We start from the raw sequence: 14,669 nt of genomic DNA, 5'->3' as shown, positions 1-14,669 counted from the left end.
TCTACTAATGAGCTACATCTCCAGTCCTGTACCCCAATTTTAATATACCGGATTACTCCTGTCGTGCATTGTAAATGTCTTAAATTTTTTTCTTTTTCATGTGAAGGACAGACAATTTAAGTGGAACCTCAAGCTGGCATCACAAGCTGTTTTTTCTTTTGGCTCAGCTATTTTAAGGAGCAGTTTATTATAACGTTAATATAGAATGTGTGGTAGGGATCACGTATTCTTACTCTACTTAAAATTCTAAATGGCTTTTGTTTGTGGGCCTATATTTCTAATTTTTGTAAACCTAAACGCTTCTTTTTAAGCTCTGACATGTAACAGCTTAGAAGTTATCACAGTTGTCTTCACAAGAAGAAAAAAGCTGAACAAACAATATCAATATCTTTTTAAAAATCTAGCATACCATTGAGTACAAAACCACTAGCCTGATACGGGAGATATAGGGAAATGCAGAAAATCACAATGGAGATCAACTTATCAAGAACAAAATTCTTTTGAGGCACTGAGTGGTAGGAACACTTGAAATAGATCATTATGAATTGCTGGAGGCCACGTATAAATTCTTGTGAGGGAAATTCCTAGGACTTCACTTGAGGAAACCTGTATACTTTACAGGGTGTTACATCCAAGAGCTCCACAAGATTTTCAGAAATGAAAATACATCCCCTTTTGCTTTGTTCAGGGGCAGGGAGATACTATCCAAAGCTTTCTCCCTAACAAAGGCCTCCCCTCAAGAGAAGCTACCAGAGCTTTATCTGATTTGGGGGAATGGCAATTAGACAACTTAGGGTCCTTCTAGCCTTCCATCTCATGGGAGGGTAGGGAAGACTTAAGAAGTGCTTTTTAAGGTGACTATCCAGGAATTCACGCTTACTGATTGTCATAAGTTGATAGAATATCCGCCCTTCCCAGTGCCTCACCACCACATTGGCAGGGCTCCAGTGGATTACAATTGAGAACTGCAAGACCTCATTTTACTAGGAGTTTTTAGGGAAGCCCAAATACAATAGGGAGAGCAAAGTAAGAATACTAGAGGGAATTGAAGCCTCTGATGCTTACAGCTACAAAAACATTAAACAGGTTAAATTATTGTCAGGTCAACATGTACGTCATATGAAAAGTCTGATGACCTCAGATCCTATCCATTCCACCAAATCATATTTTTCATCAAAAAATAAAGTGTGATCCCAGGTATCTTGAAAACTAAGGAATGCTAAAGGGCAAGAAAGCAAGAGACTAGGCATTAGAATTATTTGTAGATATGACACTGATTTTCAAATTATCAAATAGGGAATATAAGTAATAAGGGATCTAATGGATAAAGCAGGTAGCATGCAAGAACAGATGGGTACTACAAGCAGAGATGACCAGATAAGTTTAAAAAAAAAAAAAAAAAGATGTCAAAAGTACTGTGACAAAAGTGAAGAATACCTTTGGTGGATTTATCAGGAGACTGAACTTGAAGATAGGTCAATAAAAACTTCAGCTGAAAAGCAAAGAAAATGGAGAATGAAAGCAATATCCAGGAACTGTGGGATAGGTAAACAATTTGTGACATGCAGGTAATGACTATCAGAAGAAAAAACAGTATGTGAAATAATAATGGCTAGGAATTTTCCAAAATTGATGATCACCAAACCACAGATGAAGGAATGTCAGAACACCAAGCAATATAAGGATCAAAAATATGCTTACACACAAGTTTCAGAAAATAGAAGTCAAGAAGTCATAAAGGAAAAAGAATAAGAATTACAAATTTCTCATTAGAAACTGTAAATGAGAATAGAGTGAAATATTTACATTGTTGAAAGAAGAAATCTGGGATCTGTCTAGAACTTCTGATTATCCCTCAAAAGTGAAGGAGAAATAAGACCTCTCAAAAGCTAAGAGAATTTGTCACTTGTGGTGCTCCCTCGTAAGAAAGGGTAAAATAAATTTCTTGGAGAGAAATAAGGAATCAGGGAATAAGTGAAGGCAAAATAAAATTCATAATTTATATGCACATAACAGAACCAAACAACATGGAGCAAAAAATATATGAAGGATTGTAAAGAGAGGTAGAAATTCACTATTATGGCTGCAAACTTCGACATCCCCATATCAGTAAGTGACAATTCAAGCAGGCAAAAAATCAGAATATACTTGAACTGAACAGTACCACCTGTGCACTGGACCTAATGAACATTGTAGAATACTTTCTCAAATTTACATGGAACATTTGTTAAGATAGAGCATATTCCAGGCCATAAAACACCTCAACAACTTTTAAGAGTAATTATACTAAGTAGGTTCTCAGTTTCCAATGACATTAAATTAGAATTCAATAAGAGAAAGATGACTGGCTTAAGCTACTTACAAGATCAAACAACACACATGTAAATAGCACATGGTTCAAAGAAGTTTCAATATTTTGAACTAAAAAATACAACTTGAGATTTACAGGATGCAGCAATTACTTGGAAGAAAACTGATGGCATTAAACAAACAGAAAAGCAGACCTAAAACCAGTTAAGCTTCCAGCACAGGAAGCTAGGAAAAGAAGAGCAATATACCTTAAGCAAGCAGAAGAGTAAAAATAGGAAATCAATAGGGAGAAATACAAAAGATGGTTCTTTGAAAAGATTAATAAAAAATTGATAAGCTTGGCTAAGAACAAAAGACAAATTAGTAACAATAACAAAGAGGGACTATTAGTACTGATCCCATGAATATAAAAAAGTTAGCAAAGTAATATTAGGAACAACTGTATGTACACAAAGTTAAATGAAATTTACTAATTCAAAGACGGTATACCAAAACTTAGGAGAAATAGATAATCTGTATGCTGATAGATTATTTCTCCTTAGTTTATATGCACATATATATATAGACATATATATTTTTTGAGTCTTGATCTTATGTTGCCCAGACTGGCCTTGAACTTGAGATCCTATTGCTTAGTCTCCTGAGTAACTGGGATTATAGGCTCATCCCATTGTGCCTGATGTATACCCATTAAACCAAATCAATAACCTCCCCAAAAAGACTCTGTGAGGCCCAGATGGATTCACTGGTGTTTTTCACAACTTGTAAGAAAGAAATGATAACATTATTTTCTACAATCTCTTCTAGAAAATAGATGGAGAGGAAACACTTGCTAATTCATTGGATGAGCCAACATTATGCTAGTACCCAAACAAGGTAAAGAATGGAAACATTCAGGCCAATGTATCTCATGAACACAGATATAAAAATTCAACAATATCAAGTTGAAGCCAATAATGTATAGAAAATACTATACATAAGGACTAAGTGGGATTTATTCCAGGTATGCAAGGTATTATGTTCCTACTTCAATAAATGCCAATTTATGTAGTCCACCCCATTAAGAGCTCCCACAGTGAATGGGAATATACCTTCACATACAATTCTCACCAAGTCATGCAGGTCAATTTCACCAGTAATTGTTTCCCTTCATTTGGGGACCTGGGAGAACAGCAGTTATGATTTCTCTATAGTCCACCAGAGAGCAGTGTATTGAGACTGAATTAAGTTGATTGTTGTTAGTTAGATGTAAAGGGGGGCAGTTTTGGTTCGTCGATAACTCCCAGAAAAGACGCTCCGCAGATACAGGTCTCACACGAGGAACTTTTATTCAAGTGGACAAAACGTGTCCGCTCGGGGGAAAGGGGAAAGGGAGAGAGAGCAAGAAGATGGCGCACGGTTCTTTGTATTGGAATTTCGCGGGCTGGGAGGAACCAATCACGGAGGAGAATTATTACAGACTGACTGATGGACCAATGACATATTGGAACGTAATGTGTGTGTGGGGGGGGGCAGGAAGGTTACGGCGACATAAGCCGGAAATTCCTGTAATGGGAAAGGCGGGCTTAACACAGATTTACAGGTGATGCCTGTAGCGGGAGAAAGGTGGCTTTATACCTAACAATTGTACTAGAAGCATTTAAACGCATTAGTACAAAACAACACCTCCTCTGTGTTTTGTAATGAAACCTGACTTCTGATTTGTAATCTTTTCATGTGAAATGGAACAATTTTCCATCTTACTGTGACTGAAGGGTGGTACCCTAAAGACAAAAGCCTTTTATTTTTACCTAAAACTAACTCATTTTAAGAAAAGCACATTATTGTAGGAAAATCAGAAAGTAAATATAATGAAAAAACTTCATAATTATTGTTAACTTCATGTATATGCTTTTCCATCAGATTTCTAAAATGGTTATTGAGTCTTGTTCTAGGGAATGGGAATATCAAAATGAACACGAGAGACGGTGTCTACGCTCCTGGTATTTACATTCTAGGTGGAGACATAGTAAACACTAAGAAATCACAATAGCTGTTTTAAATCCAATTTTAAAAAGGTGATAGGATAGGGACTGCCTTGTAGGTGGAGGTTTAACATGGGCAAGGGTGCGTCTTGACGAATTTTATGGAAAACATAAGAGGCAATTGTGTGATGTGGGTGGGGGGGTGCATTTTAGGCAGATGGTAAGGGGCTAAGGCCTGAGTCGTGAAGCAACTGAGTGTGTCTGCACAATAGGGAAGGAAGGCCCCTGACTTAGATGTCAGAGAAAGAAGACGGGAGGTGATGGAAAAGCAGTGGTGAATGGTCAGATTCTGATCTCTGTAGGTCACATAGTCTGGATTTTACTCTCAAGTCAACAGGTACTTTTAGAGCAGAAGAAATAAGAATTTCCCAGGGGCTCTTTGGATCTTAGAAGCAGGTGTAGATGGGATCCTCCAGGTGAAAGCCCTTTCTGATTGCCCAGCAACCCTTCTGGATTGAACCAGGAGAATGCATTCCTAGTTGGGTCTACAACCAGGTGTTTGGTCACATGCTTGGTGCTACGGTAGCAAAGACAATACCTGTGATACAGCAAAAGAAACATTTCAGTGGGGTATCTCTGACGGTCCAACCGTGTTCCAGGACTCCTCAGGTAATTGGCTGGGTCCTTTACTGCAGCTGCTTCATAGTTCATGGGTTCACCAGCCCTCCCTCCTTCCTTCACCTTTCACGAGGGTGAGCACACTCCCCAGGAAAACTCTTGTGCACAGGCCTCTGGGGTCAGGATGTGTTTTCTAGAATCCTCACCTGCTGGAAGCCATCTGTGAACCATGTATGTGAACTGAGCAGTGTTCAAACCATAGGCTGGGAAGTCACTGGCTTGGGAACTCTCACGCAGAAATCCCCTAGTGTGACTGCCCACTGAATGCTGGCACCCCGACCCGCTCACCACTCAAGTTTAAACAGTCTCCTGGAGATGGGTGTAGCCTGTTAAATGCCAATCAACCCGCTTACTGCAAGACCCCTGCGACACCAGAAAGGCACCAGAACAAAACTCCTGCCACTGAAACCTTCTCCCTGCCTTTGATGTAACCCCACCTTAAATAAAGAATTGGGCCCTTTTTCAATTGTTCAGTTCCAGTTCCTATCAGGACTGGAAGATCCATCAGGAGCTCCGCTTTTTATATCGAATCTTTGGCTTTGTCTTTAATATTTTACTGAGTATTGCAGACTTTTTATTTTCTCAGGCGACTATCACCTCCTGAGCAGGAGGAACCTGCTCTGTTGGGTGCTGCCCACTCCCTGATAGCCAGTACCAAGAGCATTTGGGAATGGGTCCACCCCTGTGCCCCAGTAACCCTGCATCTTTCCACATGGGCTGTGCTAGCAAAGGCCTGAACCTAGCTAACCTGAGGCTTGATGATCTGGGATCAAGGCAGGAGAAGAGGCTTTAAGGAGCTGCTACAAGGCCATCTCTAGCACACTTCCTTTCTTCCCTGCGAGGTATCATATCATACATCTGCTTGGCCTCTGTGGTCCTGAGGAGGTATGAATTCTCAGCCTTGCCCCCACCCTCAGAATAGAACTTCAGAATATTAAACTGCTCAGCTTCAGTCTAGAATTGGCTCCTTAGCAACGAAATATCCCACAACTCCTGTTGCAGTCACTCATTTTATTTTTGAGTGTGAAACAAGGATTTTGGCACTAAGGTAAGGCCCAATCTCCCATTTACTATGTAAGTAATGTAAACTACATGCACCTAGAAGTGGATTGTCGTGCCTTAGCTGGTAGAATCACTGGGGTCTTGTATTATGTGTGCTTGACCGTGCCACGCTACCCTACCTTCACCCACAGCAGCGTTTCGACCTGCAACCTCTTATATACACATATCTTCTGATGTGTGCATTGTTGGAGAGGAGCAGAGAAGATTTAAAAAGTAATGCCGCCTTGTTTATGATCTGAATAAACAGCAGGGTAAAGCCCGCTGTTAGAAATTCCACAGGTGCTCACTGCCAGTGCTGAGAGGCCCCAGCGAAGAGCCTTGGTTATGGTGCTGCTGATTAACCTGTGACTGGAGTAAAAGGAACACTTGCTTTCCCAGGGTGGCTGATATAAAGCAGTCACACAGCTGCTGTGTTCCCACATAAATCTATTTGTAGCTAGCATTGATAAGTTTCCCTGGAGGTCAGCAGGAGTCTAACCAGATTATTATGAGAGACCAGCATTATAAAAGACAACAAGCACTCAAAGCTGCCTAGCCATTTGTCAAGATAGAGGTCAAAACAAGTCTTGTCCCATTGCCTCTTTTAATTTTACCATGTTCCACAGATGAATTTGATAAAGGCTAAAGAAAAAAAATGAATCAGAGTTTTCAATGAGATAGTTTAATGCTGGTGATGTATAAATGAAGTAATATTAGAGTTTACTGCCATTTCTGAGTGTTCTGCTCTGTTTGAATTTAGGACAAAGCTGTTACCAAATTAACAAAATTGAGGTTTAATTGCTCATATCACGTGCCAGCACCTGATGGGTTCTAGGACCTGTGTGTGATACCTAGGGATCCAGAGTTCCTGCCCTAATGGAACTCACACCTTAAGTAAAGCAAACTTTCAGTGCAACCAGCTAATCACAGAAATCTCACAGGTAACTCATAGAGCAACCAACTAACCACAGGAATAAAGGGACATTGGGAGATGAAATGGTCAACTGCATAGTAGCAAGCCTAGCACCTTAGTGATATCCATGCCCATTCAAGACCATATCCTTACCTCAGTGGTAGAAATTGAGAGAAATTTAGAAAAATGAAACTGTTTTGAATGGGAAAAAAGTAGAAAAACAAAAGCCACAGTTCCTTCAACTGAGCTTCAGTAGATTCTTGTACTCAGGACAAATGTCTAGTCAGCTAGGTAAAGCAGGAACTGAAAATCCTGAAGGCAAAAAGAAATTCCCCTTTTCACACAGGTACAGGTAAGGGGCATGGATACACAGCGAAAGAAGCAGTTAACACAATGGGGGCGAGGTAGGAATCAGTGAAGCTTCCACAGGGGAGATAGCATTTGAGGGATGTCTCACAGGGTTAGTGTTTCAACAGATAAAGGAGAGGGCCTTGCAGTCAAGGATGGGATGTGGGGAGATGTGGGGGATGAGGCTGAAAGATAAGTTGTGTTGAGATGTGGACAGGATGATGTGTGAAGGATACAGGGGGCAAATTTTAGGGAGGCACTCATTCTCAGGCAAGAGTAGGGTGGGTGCAGTGACTGGGGGCATTAAGCAGAGAATTGACTTTAAAATCTCTCATATGGGTGACTTCCATTCTGAGAAGATGTACTTTTCCTTATTCTATGTGAAACTAAAAACTTGGACATTATATATAAAAAAGCATATGATTCAGACAAGTGGAGAGAAGAATGTGTACTAGTTAGAGACCTTAGGATCTAAGGAATGTCATGGTGGTGAGTTTCCTAGGTTTTGTTTTTGCCTTATATTTTCACATTTGGAGCTGAAGATGCCTGCGACTTGGAAACACCACGAGTTCAGGAAAACTCTCCAACAAAACCATATTCTCTTTAACCAAAGGACCAGGAAATTGGCAATCTAGCAAGACAAAAAACTTTTAAGTAGTTTCTGCTGCATTCTAGACAAACACCACAAGACAAACTGGTCCAACTCCAAACCCACTGATTGACAAGGACTGAATGGAGAGTGGAGGCTTTCACTCTGACCAGACTGTGAAGTAGTGTCCCAAATCACCCTTCCCTGCTCAGGTGGTGTCAGAGAAGTCTCAGTAGAGCTGAGACTCAACCCTGGGTGGTAATAATTCTTCATCCATGTGGGGTCAGTAAAGACCCCTTGGGGACTTGAGATTTCCATCCTGACCCCATTGGTAATGAGATACCCTTCTACCTGACTGCTGATTGCTGGGGTGGCATCAGGAGACCTGTTGGAAATTCATCTTTCATCATCTCCCAGTGGTAACAAGGTGACTTCCACAGCACTGTGTGGAAACCAAAGCCACAAGGAGATTTTTCTGTAATCTTCTCTTTAAGAACCTGGTTAAAGTCCTAGAGGTAAAACTCATGAATATGTACCCTATCCCAACAAAAACAAAAACAAAAATTGGGCCTCAGGGAGTTTTAATCTCTCAAGATAGTCCTCATCCAGTCTCCGATAAGACATTAATTACCAGTTAAATGTTCCTACCAGTTGCTGGCTCTGGTGGTGGCTTCTGCTCCTGGTAAGCTTTGTAGTTCTCTTTATTCATCTGTCTATTCATTTTCCTCCTCCTCCTTGTTGTTGTTTTTGTTATTATTATTATTATTATTATTATTACTATTAGTGGTGACTTTTGCTCTGACTTCAATTCTCTGGTTGACTTCTGAAGAGTTACTGATTTGCAGTTCATTCAGTGTTTCTCTTGTGAGGTGGCATGTGAGAGCAGACACTGAAAGTCCTGTGTTAATTTTCATCCATTCTTTTATTTATTTTTCTCTGTTCCTCAGTCTGGGTAACCTCAGTGAATATGTCTTCAGGGTCACTGAAGTTTTCACTGATTGCTCATCCCTCTTTTGTGGGCCACACTTTCTTGTTTCCTTGTATATCTTAATTCTTTTTGAAATTTGGACATTTAAAATAATACATCATGGCATCTTTGGAAAAAAGATCCTTTGCTTCTCCCTAGGGTTTGCTGTTTCTGTTGCTTAGTATAGTTGTGTAATTGTTTGTTGTTTACTGATTTTCTCAACTAGTTATGTAATGACTGTATTCCTTGTAGTATGTGGACTCTGAAAAAAATCTACTGATTAGCTTAGTGGTCTCCTAACAAATGGGCAAATATTTCCTTAAACGTATGGGAAAAAAATGAATATCCTAATAATTTCTGAGTGACTTTGCATGTGGGGCATGCCTTCAAAACTCAGCCAAGCAGTTGAAAACGCTTCCTTGGCATTTTCTTCCTGCTTGGGAAGAGCCTCAAGGTCAGCTAGAGGTGAGAGCTTAGGACTTTCTTGAGCCTGCTTATAGCCCTGGGCATACACACATGTGCATGGTCTCCTGGACTTCTGGGAACATGTTACAGCTTTTCAAAATTCCTATGGGAGTGCTAGGGTTGTGGTTTGGTTGCAGAGCCCTTGTCTGGTACGTGTGAGTTACTGGGTTTGATTCTTGGCACCACATAAAAATAAATAAGATAAAGGTTCATTGACAACTAAAAAACATTTTAAAAAATTCCTATGGTTTTGGGATTTGGGGACGTAATATTTCCCCAGATTTTCCTTTAAGCTTTTTGGCCAGTCTATCATTTGCCCCAAATGTTATCTACCACCTTAGGCAGTCAGGAAGTTAAAAAAAAAATGCCTGGAATAGTTTTTGCCATAGTTCTCTTGGGAGAAGGATTATTGCACTGGGTGATGTCCAGGTCAGGTCAAATACAGCAGCTTTGCAAATGAGGTCTTGCAGGTAACCAGCAGAAAGTTAAAATAATGACAATTATTTGTTAATGAGGCTTTGAAAGAGCTTCGCCTTCCTTCTGTTTCTCTGGTAGCTGCTCTGGAACAGGGGCTATTATTTCAAGGGTACTGTGGAGCTAAAGAGCAAGCCATGGGACAGTGCCACAAAGTTTCCTATTTGTCCTGATCTTGGTTGCTTCTCTTGAGTTAATGCTTCTTGGGATGCTGCAAGACCTCCGTTGATTTTAAGAGTTATGAAAAAGAAATTGCTAAGCTTGTCTTGTTTTATGGAATGAATTTATGGAGGTTCTAATGTCGCCATTTTTGTTGACATCTACCTTGCTGTTCTTGATCTCATCTGGGTTTTGGCCAGAGCATTAAGAAGCTGAGGTTAAAATAATACCCTTATTCAGTTGAGTTGCCTTTGCTGGATCAACCTTGAAATTATAGATTCCTCACCAAAGTAGGAAGCCTACTCAAATTACTTCTTGGAGCCTTTTTGTCTTGACCTTAAAGCACAGAATGATGCCAGTGAACCTATATCTGAATCCTGTTGAATGGCTGCATACTATTTCACTGTGTGGCTAAAATATAAAGTCTAACCAGTCTTCTGCAATTGACATTTTAGATACATGAGTATTTTTAGATAATATTCTCTCCACATTACTTCCCTTTTATTTTATTCAGATTTGCTTTGGATTAGCAAATCAAAACTTAAGTTTATCTGACGGAAACAAAATCTGAAAAGACAAGACTGAGAATTCCATGATTTAAGATAGTGTTTGGGCAGTTCCGTTTCCATTGGCACTAAGCTACATCTGAGCATGGAATGGAATTCAGAACTTCGTGAAAGAAGAACTGCAGTCTAGAGGGTTGATGTCACACAGCCCGTGTCCTCACTGACAGTGGCTGTCCATTCTGCCAGCTCTAGTGGAAGACTGCACTTCTGAAAGTGAGTTCTTCAATCCTGGATTTTAATGATTAGAATTTGCTTTCTTAAATTAAAGGTTTGAGAAGTTCCTGATAAGAACTGTTTCCTAAAATGTATTTTAATTTTGTTTCTACTGCCAGCCTTCATCCAGCTAAGAAGACTCAGAAGGTAGTGAGTATGCTTTGGTCATCAGATTGTTTTTCTATTTCTGGGGTTTACTTTTTCCCAGTTTCAGAGAGATAGATCAGACACATTGATTATTCCAAATTAGATTTACGATTTGGAATTTAGAAAGAATAATGGCAGTTTTCGGTAGTAGACTAGAAAATATTTCCCCTCAAACATGCATTATTTACAAAATGGACTTGCAGATTCTCAGTATTGTCAGAACAATAATATTTTGAAGCAGTCATTCCCATGGGAGACCTCTGAACCCAATGTACAATGAGGGGTCAGTTCTGACTGCGAACAAGAATACAGTTCAGAGGCCCAGGCACAAAGCCATTAGCTCCAGCACAGGCCTGATGGTTAACTAAGGGCCACCACTGCTGGTGAGAGGCAGAGTCTGTCCCCTGGCTGGCTGTCCTTCCACTCCTTCTGTCTGGATTTTGCATCTCAGCTCCTCCTTGTACAGAAGTAAACCTCTTACCCAGCCCTGGGCCTGTGTCGGCCTGTCTGGGAAGAGTCTTTCATGGTTTACACATGGAGGATCTGAGTTTGGGGTCCATTCCTCCTCCCTGAGGGAAGCGTGTGGAGGTAGCTGATGGCATGTTGGGGGGAAGCCACCCTCACTGCTTGCCTGCACTTCTCTGCCCAGGTATGCTTAGGTCTTTTGACCTCCGCACGATAATTATGTTCGCCATCGGTAGCGGGATCCTGGCGGCCATCCTCTTGCTGATAGGAGTGGTCTTCTGTCTTTACGTCAAACTCTCCAAGGCACTGAAGTGAGTCACATGGATTGAGTAAGCGCCCCTCAGATGGAACATCCGGGGCTCTCTGCTTGACTGGTCATTCCTTGCTGCTGTGGCCACTCCCTGCGTGAGGTCAAGAGCCACAGTTTGCATTTGGTAGGAGTTGTAGGAGAGGAAAGGATAAGAGAGGAACTTGGCACAGGACCAGAGAGTGTTCACCCAGGGCTGGTGCCACGTGTTGTGACTGGTTCTAACCCTGAACCTCCCAGACAGCCCTGATAATTGTAAGAAATACGCTGTGAAGAAAAATTCTAAGCCCACATTTTCTGTATGTTTTTTCTTAAGAGCTGCAAAGGAATACTATCCAAGCAAGTTGCAGAACAAGGTCATCTCACCTAAAGGCATCATGGAGGCTTGTCCTGCCCTCCCGTGCTGTGATGAATGTAGCATGTATGCAGATTATGATTCCCTGCCACCTTGCTTTTGTGGCACAAATGAGGGACTCTGACATGGGAATGGTGGACATAAAAATCTTGAGCAATATTTCTTTCTTAGTGGAATGTTTTATTATTCAAGTCAAGTTCTATAGTGTTTATATTATATTATATTACATACTACAAAATGTTATTTTATGTAATTTTAAATAAATGTACAGTATTGTAAATATTCCTCTCTTCCAGCATTTTTTCTTAGTCACACCTATCCCTTATTTAGATATACTCATTACTCACTGTGAGACTTGGGAAAACAAGCATGTAATAGTCTATGGTAATGGAAGAGGGAGAGAGAGAGTGAAAATAAAAAATAAAAGTGCCCCATACTTTTACAACTCCAGAAGGGAAGTGTACACCCAGCTCAGGACTTCTCCAGTTTCAGCCCCAGCTAAACGTGCCAAGCCAGAGCGTGTTCTGGTTCTCCTCCTGCGGGCTTGCTGGTTCTCATCCAGCGCTTCCGCCAGGGAGGGTGATGTCACAAGTCCTGAAGGGGATGCCATTCGCCAGGAGCGTGAGAACAGTCATGCTGGACAGCTCTGGGTTAAAGTCGTCTGAACTGTGTAATGATGGGGGGAGCCAGTGGCCACAAAAGGGCGTGTAGAAAGCCCCGAGGTTCGTCCTGCTAACCTCCTGACATGTTCAGAAGCAGGGACCTCCTCTTTGGCCACTTCCAGACCCAGCGCTGCCCGTGCCGCCACGGGCGTCTTCAACTCTAACTGGAACCGCCAGCCAAGGCCAAAGCCCAGATTTCCTTGAGCCCAGCACGAGTAGCGGATGCACCTCACTGTTTCTTCTGCTTGCACTGAACCCCTGGAATCCCTTCCTAAGCATGGATGTCCCATCTGTAACCCTGGGGTACTCCCTCTTGTTGACAAAACCCTTGTCTGTGGGCACTGCAGATGTACTTGAGATAAAGAACCACGCGCTTTCCTCTGGGGACTGCCTACTGGAAGCAGGACCCAGAAAAAGGAAGAGCGGACCAGAAAACAAAGGAAGCAGTTGCTCCCTCTAGGCCATCAGGGGCTAACACTGGAACTAGGTGCCAGATAAGGGTCATCTGCTGACTGGTCTTAAGCTCTTGGCAGGGGGTCTGGCTGCCTCAGGAACACTCAGGACATTTGTGCTGGAGAAACAGATGAGAGGGACGTGGGGCCTCTTCACTCTGAAGGAGCCGTCCTTGGGTGGTCAGGCAGCTCCCTGGAGGCTGAGCTCCCCAGCCCCTGGGTGCTCTGAAGAGGTTGAGTCAGGGCTGCATCTTTCCTGGATGGTACCCTGAGACCCTCCATCTGAAAATGACCTGTCCCCCTTAAGTTTCCAGAGCACCAGCTCCATTCCTCATCTGGCTTCAAATTTGTCCCCAGTAAGCTCCTAGCAGATGGAATATATCTGAGCCTCCTCTGAACCACCCTGTGACATCCACGTGTCTGGCCCTGGAGGCCTGTGTGTCTCTATGGAGGTACTAGGCCCGGTCCAGGCATCCTAGGCACCATGAGGTCTCTAGGATACCAGCTTGTGGGCAGGAGGGCAGAGCATATACAGGATCTTCAGAATCCCATTGATATACTTCCTATCCCAACTCTGCCTTCACTTGGGACGGTCCCTTGACCTCCCGAGTCCCTTGATTTCTCACTTTCCTTGATGTGAAGTGGAGGCTTACACAGGGGACCAGGAGGGTCTGTGAGGGGTCTGCCCACCGCTAGCACCCTGCAGTTTGTGACCAGTGACCTCAGGCTGGTACTGTCCTCCCTGGACCCCTTTCTTTCCCTCTGTCAGGCCTCCTCCCAGGGACGTGACAAAGCGCTCACACCCAGGGAGTGTGGGTCAGGGCGTAGGGAGGTAGGAGATCCTGACCCTAGGAGAGGGGGAGGGGTTGAGAGAGAAAGCCCTTGCTGGAGATGATATTTGTGGACACAGTTGAGGGTGAGCCTTTATTAGTAATTCGAATGGTCTCCACCCCAGAGGCATGTCCCGTGCTCCCTCTCACATCAGGACACACAGTCCCTGTCTCTTCTGTGACCACCCATCCCAAGAAGAGAGGAACCCAGCAAAGCTGTGCAAGGACCTTGAGGGATGCCCAGCTCCTCGTGGCCATCACTTGCCAGCGTCAAAGGGGGCTGCCTTGGTGCTGTAGCACCAGGTATGGGGCCAACCCCTGACCTAGGGACCCAACAAGGAATGTATGCCCTGGGGCACAGTCTGGGACTCTGCCTCTCCCCAGGCAGCCCATTGTTCCTGGGCTGCAGAGCAATAAGACAACACAGAAGGGTTAGGGTGGCCAGGAAGGTTCCCACCTTGGAAACCCAGGCTCCACCCACCTTGGACCTCCACAGAGCTACCCGGGAGATTCTGTTACTCCACCGAAACGTTCTATGCAATTTAGAAAAATCCACACTGCTCCTCTGCCACACAGTCTTTCCCCACAGACCATCCCCTGCTCTCTTCCATCCTCCCCTCTGAGCTCCTTCCCCCCCAAATCCCGCCACACTGTCTCCTTCCCTTGCGCTGCAGAATTGCCAAGCTCCTTCCTTGCAGGGCCTTTGCTCCTGCCCGTGGCTGACAATGCAGCCCCCAAGCCCGATGGCACGGGAAGGCCTCCCT

General features: G+C 43.0%; 1 pseudogene; it reads left to right on the top strand.

The window, feature by feature from the left end:
* Positions 1-11,485: 11,485 nt before the first annotated feature.
* LOC124985812 (protein FAM24A-like) lies at positions 11,486-12,085 on the top strand (annotated as a pseudogene).
* The last annotated feature ends 2,584 nt before the right edge of the window (positions 12,086-14,669 follow it).

The sequence above is a fragment of the Sciurus carolinensis genome, chromosome 5 (assembly GCF_902686445.1).
Source record: "Sciurus carolinensis chromosome 5, mSciCar1.2, whole genome shotgun sequence".
Taxonomy (NCBI): Eukaryota; Metazoa; Chordata; class Mammalia; order Rodentia; family Sciuridae; genus Sciurus; species Sciurus carolinensis.
This window is presented reverse-complemented; position numbering and strand designations above follow the sequence as displayed.